Genomic DNA, 16,236 nt, shown 5'->3' on the forward strand with positions numbered 1-16,236 from the left:
TATATAACTAACACTGAGCTTTATATTATTATATATTATTATATATCACTAACACTGAGCTTTATATTATTATATATTATTATACATCACTAATACTGAGCTTTATATTATTATATATTATTAGATATCACTAACACTGAGCTTTATATTATTATATATTATTAGATATCACTAATACTGAGCTTTATATTATTATATATTATTATACATCACTAACACTGAGCTTTATATTATTATATATTATTATACATCACTAATACTGAGCTTTATATTATTATATATTATTATACATCACTAATACTGAGCTTTATATTATTATATATTATTATACATCACTAATACTGAGCTTTATATTATTATATATTATTATATATCACTAACACTGAGCATTATATTATTATATATTATTATACATCACTAACACTGAGCATTATATTATTATATATCACTAACACTGAGCTTTATATTATTATACATCACTAACACTGAGCTTTATATTATTTGATATTATATATCACTAACACTGAGCTTTATATTATTATATATTATTATACGTCACTAATGATGTAGAATTATTTAAAAATCTTTATTGTACCTGTATTGAATTATTGTACTAACTCCATTTTGATCTCACATAACCTCACATTATGACAGACCCTCCATTTTGTCTACATTACATGACAGAATTTCCTAACAGCATTTAGTATAATGAATAGAGACTGTATTTTCTATAAAGATATGACTAACCCCGGAATTGCTGAATCTCCTGTAATTTGCAACATAGTATAATCTGAAGGCCATGAGAACGCCGGCCTAATGAAATGTTCTATTCATAAAAGAACCTTGCACCTGACCACGAGTCTGACATCACTAACTGCCCAAAATGACGCTCAAGCCCCCCTTCCCACCGAGTAAGCCTCATGCTGGGAGAGATGGCGCTTGAGCCATCTGTCCACACCCGTGTCCAGAACAATACCACCTCCCGGTGGGAGGACACCTAGCTAGTCACTCAAATCCCTGAGCCAATTAATAATATTGATGGGTGGACACTGATATAGCCACTTAACATTTAATCCAATTAATGATGTTTATTTGTTATTATCTGATATTCAATGATGATGTCATTTTGCCTTTAAAAGGGTCTGCATACCCGTTTTCTAACCAGATGCCATTAAATTTTCTGAAGTGCTTTTAACCTGAACTCCATGTGTCAGTGTGAACTTACTTCTGCGTATACGCAATTTAATCATCTCAGATTTGGAAAGGAACAGATAGCCATTTAAACATATTTGTTTATTTCTAAATTAATCTACATCACTAACACTGAGCTTTATATTATTATATATTATTATACATCACTAACACTGAGCTTTATATTATTATATATTATTATATATCACTAACACTAAGCTTTATATTATTATATATTACATATCACTAACACTGAGCTTTATATTATTATATATTATTATACATCACTAACACTGAGCTTTATATTATTATATATTATTATATATCACTAACACTGAGCTTTATATTATTATATATCACTAACACTGAGCTTTATATTTATATACATTATTATACATCACTAATACTGTGCTTTATGTTATTATATATTATTATACATTACTATCACTGTGCTTTATAATTATTATATATTATACATCAGTAACACTGTGCTTTATATTATTATATATCACTAATACTGTGCTTTATATTTATTATACATCACTAATACTGTGATTTATTATATTATATATTATACATTACTAATACTGATGTTGTGAACATTAAATTTTCCGTTGGCGAACTTCCTCAAATGTTCGCGAACGGGCGAACCCGGCGAACCGCCATAGACTTCAATAGGCAGGCGAGTTTTAAAACCCACAGGGACTCTTTCTGGCCACAATAGTGATGGTCCCCCACCCACCTGAGCAGTGGGTGGGGGCCATAAACAAGAATAAGGGGGGGGACCTAATGTCCTCCCCCCGGCCCCCACCCCTGAGCGGTGGGTGGGGGCCCTAAACACAAATGGAGGGGGACCTAATGTCCTCCCCCTGGCCCCCACCCCTGAGCGGCAGGTGGGGGCCCTAAATACCAAATGGGGGGGGAACTATTGTCCTCCCCCCTGGCCCCCACCCTATCAGTCCTCAGAGTTACACAAGTTATTAGCAGAGAGGAGAAGAGGAGAAGCTGTGTGCTGCCTGGGCCCCTTCTGCGGTAACAGGGAGCCGGGGCCCGCGGCTGCACACATAGATAGTGATATTCGCTATCTATGTGTGCAGAGAGGGAAAGTGGGGCCCAGGACTGCCACAGCAGTCCGGGCCCCCCAGGGCCGCCGGGCCCGTGACAACCGTTATGGTTGTCACACCCTGATGGCGGTCCTGGGCATGGCAAAGATGCACATTGTTACAATTTTTGTTTAAACAGAAAAACCAGGTGCATAGGCAACTAAAGCAGTCGTGTTGGCATAGGCAATATCATGTGCATATAAGAACTAGCTCTTACTCGTAAACATAGTGCAGGGTTGTCCATACCTGCAAGCCTTTTGCCACTTGCTCCGTGAAACAAGGCTGTGGTAAATAAAATAAATAAAAAATAAATAAAGGTAAAGATCAAAGGATAGAATGATGAATAGAAGAGGTATGGAGGAATATATTAAAGATTCATTGAATAAAGGCCATATACGAAAATCATCCTCACCTGTTGGTGCAGGATTCTTTTTTGTATCTAAAAAGAATGGTGAGTTGCGCCAATGTATCGATTACAGGGCATTGAACAAAATCACCATTAAGAACGCCTACCCCATTCCTCTTATTGCTGAATTATTTGACAGACTCCAGGGCGCTAAAGTGTTTACTAAGTTTGACCTTAGAAGTGCTTACAATTTAGTGAGAATCAAGGAAAACCACGAGTGGAAGACTGCATTTAATACCAGAAGTGGACACTATGAATATCTAGTGATGCCATTTGGGTTGTGTAATGCTCCAGCAGTTTTCCAAGATTTCATTAACGATGTACTCAGGGATCACATTTACTTGTTTGTCTTGGTCTATCTGGATGATATCCTTATTTATTCTCCTGACCTCCAGTCCCACCACGATCACGTTAAACTAGTTCTGCAAACCTTGTTAAAAAACCAACTTTATGGTAAATTGGAAAAATGTATCTTTGACCAGTCTGAAGTACAGTTTTTAGGATATAATATTTCTGCCTCGGGGTTTCAGATGGATCCTAAAAAACTAGAGTCTGTTCTACAGTGGCCTTTACCCACTGGGTTGAAAGCCATTCAAAGGTTCATTGGTTTCGCCAATTATTACAGAAGATTTATAAAGGGATTTTCTTCAGTAATAGCCTCCATCACCAATATGACACGCAAGGGGGCTAGTAGTACGATATGGTCTAAGGAGGCAATTGAAGCCTTTGAAACTCTCAAACAGTGGTTTGCCTCTGCCGACATATTGATACATCCTGACAGTGGCGTACATACCAGGGTCGCAGGGGTCGCGGCTGCGAAGAACATCCCATAAATGTGATGCATTGCGAATTGCACTGCCCTACTATTTAGTCATGATTTTAGTCGTATTTACCTAAAGATATCTTCCACTCTTACCTGGACGGGCCCACTTTTCATATTTTGTGATAATCATACAGTAGTTGTGAAACACAACTAAATAACTTATCCATCTGCTAGCCTGCACCACAAAATAAGCTATTTTGTCGCTATGCCACCCTCTATTTTTTTCTATGCTATATATATATATATAAAATACTTTGTATCTTTTCCCACTTCAACTGCACAAAAAATTCCAGTTTAGCACAAAATTCATAACCATTTTTTCTAATGGCCCTACACTTCCAGGTTTACTCAATTAAAGCACTAAAAGCAATAATTTCGGTACACTGAATGGTATTTATTTCAACATGTCTCTGGGCTCCAGCCCATTGCTTTAAGTACAGTCTACCCATTACAAATATATGTATCACACATCTCATCTGGTATATGGTGTTGTGGAGACAGGTTCAGGCACCGAGTTTGTGGAACCACCATCCTCTATGTCAAAGTTGAGCAAGACTGCAGCCAGTGACAAAAAGGATACGGTGAGGCCTGATAGAAAGCAGTTATAAGAGGTGTGGAGCTGGAGGCCCTGAATGTAGGTGCTGCACACTGTGCAGCACTGACACAGGAAGCACCTCTAGTGACCGTCTGTGTGTCGGTCACTAGAGGTGTCACTAGGAAGCAATGTAAACACTGCCTTTTCTCTGAAAAGTCTGTGTTTACATTGAAAAGCCTGCAGGGACAAAAATGTGTCCAATGCTTCTCACAGAATAGCATTGAATTCAGTGTTTATCATTAAGAAGCATTTGATTGGCAAAGTGTAACAGTTACTACACATGTGCCCTGTATCCAGAATGCTTTCATGTAAGGCAGTAGATTGGACAAGAGTTATGATAACTGATGACATCATCGGAGGGGGAACAGCTGCAGAGGAGACTGTTTTGGCTCTGACTAAATGTGAGTTTTATGGACAGGGTATAGACACCAGAACCACTACGTATAGCTGTGTGTGTGTGTGTGTGTGTGTGCGCGCCTGCTAGTGAGTGAGCTTGTGTTTTTATGTCAATGAGCTTATGTATTTCAGTGAGATTGTTTGTCTATGAGGCTGTGTATCAATGAGCTTGTGTGTGTCAGTGAGATTGTGTCTGCATGTGAGTATGCTTACTGTATAATTAAACGTTTTTACTCTGAAAGGACCAATATTTTATATTAGAAAAAGCAATATATATTTGAGATATATATATATATATATATATATATATATATATATATATATATATATATATATATATATTACTCAATCATCTGGGGTGGCAAGATATAGCCTTACATATTACATGCGACAACATGTGGCGCAATGACTTATGGGGCTGGCATAGATTATTTTTTTTCCAGGACTGCTTTGTATCCCCAGTCCGGCCCTGTGTACTTGTCCATCTGGTGACAAATGACTTGGCTTGCAATGAGGTTTCAGAGGTTAAGGAAGTTTTTAGTGTTTTTGCCAATGATATACGGCAGGTTGCTTCCACACTGTCATTCTCTGAAGTTCTGCCTGTGCATAACACTCAGAACGACAGGCGGATGCGTATTAGGGACTTTAACTTGTGGCTTGGTGAATGCTGTCGGGAGCAAGGATTTGGCTTTATTTCTCATGGTAGCTCTGTTTGGAATGGAAATAAACTGTACAAAAAGATGGTTTGCATCTTTCTCAAAAGGGAACAAATGTTCTCAGTGAGCAGTTCAAACGTTTTGCTAGGATGTATTTAAACTAGGGGGTGGGGGGGCAAAAGGGTTATAAAACATCAATCCAATTGCCCCCCTAAACAAGGACAGAAGGTGCCTTTAGCAAGTGTGTTAAAAAATGATAAGCTTAGAGTCATGTCTACAAATGCTCGCAGTTTAGGTGTCAGGGTACCTGTTGTCTCTACCTCGGAGGAGGTGAGAGACGTAGACGTCCGCCCTCTCAGAGGGGCTGACTCACTCGTTCCTCGCAGTCCTCTCGGCCGTTTACACGCCGGCCGCGATCTACCCGCCTCCTTTTATGACGCGGCGCTCAGTAGCCGACGTCATGACGTCAATCCGTTCCGACCTGTCAATCAAGTCCCGAGCACCAATCAGGACTCGTCGGGGGCGGGATCATCAATTTAGAACCAGGGTATAAAATAGGATTTTGTGTATTGGTTCATTGCCCTGTCGTGGTTCTAGTTAGTCTAGTCACTCAGTGCTCTCATTACTATTTGTCTCTTTGGTTCTGACCCGGCTTGTATTGTTCTACTCTGCTTACCTCTATTACCCTTTTGACTCGGCTTGTCTCGCTTACCTGCTCTCTCGTTCCCTCGACCTCGGCTTGCCTCTGACCATTCTTTGCTTACTCCTTACGTTAGTCCGGCCATTCTAAGGTCCGGTATACGTACCTAGCTCCTGTTTGTACTCTGCGTGTTGGATCCCTGTCCCGATCCTGACATTACGACAGGGCCAATGGATCCTGCAGGTACTAACGCTCAGGTCGGTTCTCCTGACTCTAGATTTGAGGCCATGGATCATAGAATGGACCAGATGGCTCTAGCGCTGCAAGCTTTACTATCTCGTTCTAGTAATCAATCAGAAGAGATGCGTACTACTTCCATCACTCCTGTAAGTTCAGGCCTAGAGGTAGCCACAGTAGGTGCTTCCTCCCGTATTACTCCTCCTGTACGTTATGGTGGCTCTCCGGAGACTTGTCGAGGTTTTTTAAACCAGATAGGTATTCATTTCGAATTACAACCCCGCTCCTACCCTACAGATAGGGCGAAGGTTGGATTCATAATCACTCTACTCATTGATAAAGCTCTGAGATGGGCTAATCCTCTGTGGGAGAATGATAACCCGTTAGTATATAATTATAATGCCTTTGTCGCTGCTTTTAGAAGGACTTTTGACCCTCCAGGAAGAAAGGTCAATGCAGCTAGACTACTGTTACATCTTAGACAACATAACCGAACCCTTGTAGATTATGCCTTAGAGTTCAGATCCTTGGCAGCAGAAGTCAAGTGGAATGAACAGGCTTATATGGACGTATTTCTAAACGGACTATCAGACGAAATTCTAGATGAGATTGCCACAAGAGAGCTTCCTGAAAATTTGGAAGATTTAATTTCTTTTATTTCTCGAATTGATGAACGTTTAAGACAGAGGCAGAACACTCGAGATAGAACCCGTAGACCTTCCTTTCGACTAGCTCCCTCATTCCAAAGTCCTGAATCTACAACTTTAGCTCTCCCAGAACCTATGCAGATAGGCAATACTCGTCTCTCAGAAGATGAGAGACAGTACAGGAGAAGGGAGGGGTTGTGTATGTATTGTGGAGTAAGAGGCCATTTACGTCTAAACTGTCCTAACCGCCCGGGAAACGCTCGCACCTAAGTTTCTCTAGAGGACAGGCCTTGGGTGTTTCTATCTTGTCCTCTATACACGATTATAAAGATCATAGGCTTCTGCTACCTGTTTCCTTAGCTTGGGAGAAGGGAGTATTAAATACTATGGCTTTGATAGATTCCGGAGCAGCTGAAAGCTTTATTGACCAAGCCTTTGTCACTAACCACTCTATCCCATCCCAGCTAAGGGATACACCCTTGGCCGTTGAGGCCATAGATGGTAGACCATTATCTGAACCTGTTATTTTTCGTGAAACCATACCTGTTAACTTAACTGTTGGTATCTTACACGAGGAGGGTATATCCCTTATGCTTATTTCATCCCCTTCTGTTCCAATAGTCTTGGGGTATCCTTGGCTTAAGAAACATAACCCTATTATTGATTGGGAACTGGGTGAGATAGTCTCTTGGGGTCAGGGTTGCCAGAGCAGGTGCTTACAGAAGGTCTCACCGGTTTGCGTAGTTGACGCACCGGCTACTTCTACCCAATCTACAGATTTACAAATACCGTCTCTGTGCCTGGATTTAAAGGCAGTTTTTGACAAAAAGAATGCTGACACTTTACCTGCACACAGGTCCTTTGACTGCAAGATCAGACTCCTGCCTGGTACCATGCCTCCGAGGGTCACGGTATATCCTTTATCCACTAAGGAGAACTTGGTCTTAGAGGAGTATATTCGTGAGAACCTAGACAAGGGATTCATTAGGAGATCCTCCTCTCCTGCCGGGGCCGGGTTTTTTTTTGTGAACAAGAAAGATGGTACTTTAAGGCCTTGCATTGATTATCGGGGCTTGAATAAAATAACTATTAGAAATGCCTACCCGATTGCTTTGATTACTGAGCTCTTTGATCGTCTCAAAGGTTCCAAGATTTTCACCAAGTTAGATCTCAGAGGGGCGTATAACTTGGTGAGAATTCAACAGGGAGACGAGTGGAAAACAGCTTTCAATACCCGTTATGGGCACTATGAGTACACGGTAATGCCCTTTGGGCTCTGTAATGCTCCTGCTGTATTTCAGGACCTGATTAATGAGGTTCTTAGGGAATTTCAACATGACTGTGTTATTGTATACCTGGATGATATACTAATACACTCTAAAGAGATTGAGACTCACCACGGACAGGTCAGAAGGGTACTGCGCAAACTTCTACAACATGGATTGTACTGCAAATTGGAGAAATGTAGTTTTGACCAATCTCAGATAAACTTTCTTGGGTACGTTATTTCTGGAGACGGGTTTAAGATGGATCCGGTTAAACTCCAGTCTATTTTAGATTGGCCATTACCCAGGGGACTCAAGGCCATTCAGAGGTTTATTGGATTCTCCAATTATTATAGGCGCTTCATTAAAGGGTACTCTTCTATTATTGCTCCTATTACTAATATGACTAGACAGGGTGCTGACACTAAGACTTGGTCTACTGAAGCTCTCGTTGCTTTCAAAACACTCAAGGAGCTTTTTGCATCAGCACCGATTTTAGTTCATCCTGATACGTCTTTGCCTTTTCTACTCGAGGTTGACGCCTCGGAGACAGGTATAGGCGCTATCTTGTCCCAAAGGTTAGGTGTGGATAAACCGTTACATCCATGTGGTTTTTTTTCCAAGAAATTATCTGGGCCTGAAAGCAGATATGACATTGGTGACAGGGAACTATTAGCGGTTATTATGGCTTTAAAGGAGTGGAGACATTTATTGGAAGGGACCTTGCACCCTGTTACTATTTTGACAGATCACAAGAACTTATCCTATATTGGGGAGGCCAAGCGCTTGTCCGCCAGGCAAGCTCGTTGGTCCTTGTTCCTCACTCATTTCAATTACGTGCTCACTTATAGACCTGGTTCTAAGAACTCTAAGGCCGATGCTTTGTCTCGCCAACATGAACCTTCTACTATATCTGATGCGGTTTTGTCTTCTGTAGTCCCCAAGTGTAATATTATCGCCAACACGAGTCTCAGGATACACTCCCCATTGCTTGCCGAGATCATGAAGGTACAGCATCTTGCTCCCAGACAGGTTCCTGGGGCACGGTACTTCGTTCCTCCTGAACTCCAACTGGAACTGTTGCAGTGCTTTCACAACAGTAAGGTGGCTGGGCACCCTGGCATACGCAAGACGTGTTCCTTGATTTCTAAAGATTTCTGGTGGCCTTCATTACGTAAGGATATTAGGGATTTCGTCGGGGCATGTGAGGTCTGTATGAAGACTAAGCAACCCCATACGCTTCCATGTGGGCTTTTGCACCCCTTGGAAATTCCCGAGAGACCATGGTCCTGTTTGGCTATGGACTTCATTGTCGATTTGCCTGCTTCTAAAAAACAGACTGTTATTCTCACGGTGATTGACAGGTTTACTAATATGGCTCATTTCGTACCCTTACCTAAACTTCCATCTTCTCCCGAATTGGCTGAGATATTCGCGAGAGAAATCTTTCGTTTACATGGTATACCATCCAAAATTGTTTCTGATAGAGGTCCCCAATTTGTTTCCCGTTTTTGGAAATCCTTTTGTTCTCAATTGGGCATCAAATTGAATTTCTCTTCTGCCTATCATCCCCAGTCTAACGGAGCTGCTGAACGCACCAACCAAAAGATTGAACAATATTTGCGTTGTTTGGTTTCCGAACACCAGGACGATTGGGTCGGTCTGATTCCTTGGGCGGAGTTTGCACACAACAATCTCGTTTGCGATTCTACTCGCTCTAGTCCCTTTTTCATGAATTATGGCTTTCATACTTCCATTCTTCCGTCGGTTTCCTCTTCCCAAGGGGTACCGTCGGTTGATGTTCATGTTGCCAATTTGAGGAAGTTGTGGGATCAGACTCGACAAATTCTCCTTCATAATTCCACGTTGTTCAAACAACACGCAGACAAGCGTAGAAGGGCGGCTCCGGTGTTTGCTCCAGGGGAGAGGGTATGGTTGAGTACCAGAAACATTCGCTTGAAGGTTCCTTCTATGAAATTTGCTCCTCGTTACATTGGTCCTTACAAGGTTCTAACTCGAATTAACCCGGTTGCGTATCGCCTTGCCCTTCAATCTGCCTTGCGCATCCCTAACTCTTTTCATGTTTCCTTGTTGAAGCCTTTAGTTTGTAACAGGTTTTCCTCCGCTGTGTTCTCTCCTCGCTCTGTTCAGGTTGAGGGTCAGGAGGAGTATGAGATCAACTCCATCCTTGATTCTCGAATCTCTCGGGGGAAGTTACAATATCTTGTTGACTGGAAGGGATATGGTCCTGAGGAGAGGTCTTGGGTGGCTCAGGAGGATGTGCATGCTCCTCGCCTCCGCAGGGCTTTTCATGCTCGTTTTCCGTCTCGCCCCAGTTCCTTCCGCCCGGTGGACGTTTCTGAGAGAGGGGGTACTGTCAGGGTACCTGTTGTCTCTACCTCGGAGGAGGTGAGAGACTTAGACGTCCGCCCTCTCAGAGGGGCTGACTCACTCGTTCCTCGCAGTCCTCTCGGCCGTTTACACGCCGGCCGAGATCTACCCGCCTCCTTTTATGACGCGGCGCTCAGTAGCCGACGTCATGACGTCAATCCGTTCCGACCTGTCAATCAAGTCCCGAGCACCAATCAGGACTCGTCGGGGGCGGGATCATCAATTTAGAACCAGGGTATAAAATAGGATTTTGTGTATTGGTTCATTGCCCTGTCGTGGTTCTAGTTAGTCTAGTCACTCAGTGCTCTCATTACTATTTGTCTCTTTGGTTCTGACCCGGCTTGTATTGTTCTACTCTGCTTACCTCTATTATCCTTTTGACTCGGCTTGTCTCTCGCTTACCTGCTCTCTCGTTCCCTCGACCTCGGCTTGCCTCTGACCATTCTTTGCTTACTCCTTACGTTAGTCCGGCCATTCTAAGGTCCGGTATACGTACCTAGCTCCTGTTTGTACTCTGCGTGTTGGATCCCTGTCCCGATCCTGACATTAGGGAATAAGATCCATGAACTTGTGGCAATAATGGCAACTGATAATGTAGATTTAGTGGCTGTAACTGAGACATGGTATAATGAGAAAAATGACTGGGACATAGCAATACCAAGGTACTCTTTATATAGAAAAGACAGGGAAGGCAAGAAAGGGGGAGGGATGGCCCTGTATGTGAAGTATAGCATAAATCTAGCCTAATAAAAGTAAGTGAGGCGAACAGAGTCCGTTTGGGTTACGTTAGAATTTGGAGATCACACAGTAACTTATGTAGGTGTAATTTGCATGCCCCCTGGACAAATAGAAGAGTTAGATAATCTACTAGTTGAGGAAATAGCTAAAATGACAATGAAGGGGGACGTTATCATCATGGATGACTTTAATCTTCCTGATGTGAATTGGAAAACAAAAATAGCTGCTTGTGCCACGAGCACACATATTCTAAACTCCCTGCTGGAATTGTCTCTAAATCAAGTCGTTGAGGAGCCAACTCGTAAGGAGGCCATACTAGATTTAGTGTTAACAAATGGAGATTTTGGTATCAGATATTACTGTAGGTGAAAGTTTAGGATCCAGTGATCATCAGTCAATGTGGTTTAATATAAGAACAGTGAGTCACACCACACAAAAACAAGTTATGTGTAAAGGAGTCATTATCAGGCTGGAGAAGTTTAATTGGAGTCCAAGAGAAATGGGATTATTTAAAAGTTGCACTGCTGAAGGCAACAGAAAATTGCATTAGGTTGGTCAGTAAAGGCAAAAAATACTAGAAACCACTGTAGTACTCCGCAGATGTGGCCAAAATAGTAAAAAATAAAAAGTTAGCATTTAGTAATTATAAAAAAAAAAACCAGTGAGGAAGATACAGATTTATAAGATTAGGCAGAAACAGACTAAGTAAGTTCCAAATCACACACAGAAGAGAAAATAGCACAGTCGGTAAAGAAAAGGAAGGATTAGTTAGATTAAAAACAAAAGAAGGTAGGTATGTAGAAGAGGATAAAGGTCTAGCTGACTGCCTCAATGAATATTTCTGTTCAGTATTTACAGATGAAAATGAAGGAAATGGACCTCAGTTAGGAAAAAGGACAACTGAGTAATTTGTTACATGTGAGTTTACAGAGAAAGATGTTCTATTTCAACTGTGAAATGTAAAGACAAATAAGTCAATGAGGCCTGATGGAATACACCCAAAGCTATTAAAAGAGCTTAGTGGTGTACTAGCAAAACCATTAACAGATTTATTTAACCAATCATTGATAACAGGAGTAGTCCCAGAAGATTGGAAGTTAGCGAACGTTGTGCCCATTCACAAGAAAGGTAGTAGGGAGGAGTCGGGCAACTATAGGCCAGTTTTCCTTACTTCAGTAGTGGGGAAAGTAATGGAGACCATGTTAAAGGATAGGATTGTTGAACATCTGAAATCACATGGCATTAATGGCAGTATGTTATTTTGAGGGCACAGCAAATTTACACTGTTATACAGGCTGTACACTTACTACTTTACATTGTAGCAGAGTGTCATTTCTTCAGTGGTATCACATGAAAAGATATAATAAAATTATTTACAAAAATGTGAGGGGTGTACTCACTTTTGTGAGATACTGTATGTTTGATACCAAGAAGGCCTTGTCACCTGTTTCTAACACTGGCCTATTCTGCCCCGTAGGTTCTGTTTGCCATCACTATGGATGCAAAAAACAGTAACAAAACCTGCAAGCTCTCATCAATGCGACAGTCACCACCTTAGTTGACAAAGCCCTGGCTCGGGTGCTGCCCTCAGAGCCCAAGAAGAAAGTCCAGCCCGAACCTCTGCACTCAGCAGAGAACTCAGAGGATTCCGACTCCTCTAGGATTGAACAAGCCAGGCCTCACAAATGGTACTGGAAAAGGGACAGACCAGAACCCCTTAACCGTAAAGGGAAAGCGCCAGCTAAGCACCCCAGACGTACGGACACAAAGGAGGAAATCACTGTCCATCCTACCTTGTCAGGAGACGAGGAGGACCTCTTTCCTCCGCCTCCTTTGGCAGTCTTGGACGAATGGCAAGCGGGCCATTCAGCCTCTGACGATGAGACCGACTGGCCAGACTGCTACCTTTGGGGAAGTGCAAAGAGGTAATGACTGAGCCCACATTGGAGGATCCACCTCCCTGCCAATACCATCAGGGGAGGCTGAAGTCTTCATGGACGCATGGGCAACAGCTGTTTGACCCACACCAAATTCAATATCCTCGATCCTCGGAGTGGTCGATACTGGACCATCTTACCCAGTTCATCCACTTCTGGATCAGGAGACCCCTGGATCGTGAGGTCCGTAAATGCTTGAAAGCGGAATGCCCCAGACCTGCCCTGCCGGACAAGGTCACGATGACCCCAGAGTTTGATGTGATGCTTTATACTTACTTGGCCAGGACTGGTAGTGACCCTCGTAAGGGCATTGAACGCAGCTTAAGACTAACCTAAGACAAGCTGCTAGATGTGCTAGGACCCCTAGCAAAAATTATCTTATTGGCCGACAAGGCCCTCTCTCAAGAGGGACCATTAGACCCATCCGTGATCAGGAAATGGGCGTTGCGCTCCATATGCCTACTGGGAAATGCAAATGTATCCCTCTGTATGGAGCGAAGGAAAGCTGTACTGCTGCGCATAGATGCTAAACTCTCCAACCTGGAGTCCAATGAATTAGACACCCAGGCAAAGGGTCTTTTGTTTGGAGAACCTTACATGAAGGAACTCCACAAGCACATCAACTTATACACCACATTGAACAAAGCGCAATCATATATGAAGAGAGTGTTCCACCAACACTCCATGTGGGTTTTCGGCAGGGCTGGCCGTACAAGGGGTCGTACAGCCAGCCGCTTCTGGCCGGCCGGTCAACGACGATCCCACACTACATCATTCTTGCCGAATTACCAAACAAGGGGGCTTCTACGACCAAAGATTGGATAGAGGCAGAGGAAGCAGAGCCCGAAGGCGCAACAGATTACCGATAGGTGACATATTCTCCTAATTACCTTACTACATTATTTCATGCGGTCAGGTTATTTAATTGTTTAGATAAGTGGAAGACTCTGTCTTCAGATACCTGGATTTAAGATACAGTCCAGGGCTACTCAATAGAGTTTTATTCCCCTCCCGTCCAGACAGGTCACCCCTTTTGCCCGGTCGTGTTAACAGCCCAACAAGCCCAACTCGACGCAGAGCTTCATTCCCTCCTTGCAAAAGAAGCAGTGCAACTCGCTCAGGACAACGGGGATTTCTTCAGTTCCATCTTCCTGGTGCGGAAGAAATCAGGAGAATCCCGCCCAGTCATAGATCTACATCAGCTGAATGCCTTCTAGTTTACAGACTTCAAGATGGAGGGCATCCATCTTCTTCGAGACATCCTACGTCCAGGCGATTGGTTCACCCGACTCGACCTCAAGGACGCATATCTGTCAGTACCAGTGCACGCAGCCAGCCGATGCTTCCTCTGGAATGACCAGACCTATCAATTCACATGCCTATCATTCGGCCTCAGCTCCGCTCCGTGGTGCTTCACCAAACTGTTGAAACCAGTCACGGCACATCTACAAGGGCATACTCTACTTAATCTACCTCGACGACCTCTTACTGTTTTGCAAGGACATCTCCAGACTACAATATCAGACGAACTATACAACCTCATTACTCAAATCCTTGGGCTTTGTAGTCAATCAGGAGAAGTCAGCCCTTTCCCCTTCCCAAGTGGTTCAGTTTTTGGGCTTCAAGATCGATGCTTCCACCTGTGTCCTCCGACTGCCACAATCAAAGGTATCGGCAATCTAAAAGGAACTACGCAGAGCACTGTGGCAGGAATATATTACCCTCCACTGGTTGGCTCGGATTGTGGGCCTCCTAGTGGCTTCCATCCAAGCGATCTACCCAGGACCTCTTCATTATCGTGCCATGCAACGCCTGAAGGCACAATTTCTCTGGGTCCACCCATCCTACGACCAGAGGGCCCCACTCACCACAGAGGTCAAGGAGGAACTTTGATGGTGGCGTGTCCGCATGGAATGGCAAGGCAATCTTCGGCCCCACTCCAGACTATATCATAGAATCGGACATGAGCCTTCGGGGATGGGGTGCAACATGCCTGACGGCATCCACAGGCGGTCCTTGGACTTCAACAGAGAATTAATTTCATATCAATTGTCTAGAATTCATCGCAGGCTCCTTCGCTATCCGCAGCTTGGCCAACCATCTCTCAAACTGTTGCATCCTCTTGCGGATGGACAATATATTAGCCATCCAGTACATCAACCGTCTGGGTGAGGACCGATCACATACCCTTTCGGAGGTCATAAAGACATCTACAGCTTCTATTTTTAGCGCAACATCACGCTACGGGCAGAATACATTCCCGGGGAGACAAACTTTACATCGGATTGGTTCTCCAGATATTGGAGGGACGTCAGCGACTGGCAACTTCTCAGATCTATTTGATTTTTCTTCACATCTCCAGACTGAGGGGTACGTTTGTAGTGGACCTGTTTGCATCACGGATGAACTATCAAGTTCCTTAATTCTTCCGCTGGCTCCCAGACCAAGAGTGCTCGACAATGGATGCTTTCCTACAGAGCTGGCCAAGGCGGGGAGCCTATGCCTTCCCACAATTTGCGATGATTCCTAGAGTCCTTGTACAAGTTTGCAGACAATGGGTTACATTGGTGCTCCTGATGCCTCTCTGGCGAGGACAGGCATGGTTCCCAGATCTCCTGGACCTCTCTTGCCAAGATCCACTCCTGCCGCCCTTACTGGACCACCTTTAACACCCACAGGTCGACCTCATCCAATGATCGAACAAGGCCATCTCCACTTGGTGGTTTGGACTCTTTCCAGGGAGACTGGAACTTCGGAGACCTATCGCAGAGGTGTAGGGAACTTTTCTGGGATTCCTGGGCCCCTGGAACTAGAAGATGCTACCTCTCATCCGGGAACACTTGGTGCAGTTGGTGTCTGGAACGGGACACCGATCCCCATACAGCCACTAGACAATACATCTTGAACTTACTGGCACATCTTTTTGATCTGGGCCGTTCGTATCGCTTAAACAACGTGGCCTGGTCAGCGGCCCATATTCCGCTACACGGATCTCCTATAGGTCAGGACACGCTGGTCTGCAGACTCTTACGGGGAATAAAATTGGCTTGTCCTCCAGCACCGAAATACTGACATCTCTGGGATGTTAACATCATAATCCGCTTCCTACAGGACTGGCCAGATAATACGGACCTCTCCCTCCGCCCACTGTCAGCGAAGTTCACCCTACTGCTTTGTTTGGTATCCTTTCGTAGAGTGTCCAACGTTCGAG

The sequence above is a fragment of the Pelobates fuscus genome, chromosome 10, assembly GCF_036172605.1.
Source record: "Pelobates fuscus isolate aPelFus1 chromosome 10, aPelFus1.pri, whole genome shotgun sequence".
Classification (NCBI taxonomy): Eukaryota; Metazoa; Chordata; class Amphibia; order Anura; family Pelobatidae; genus Pelobates; species Pelobates fuscus.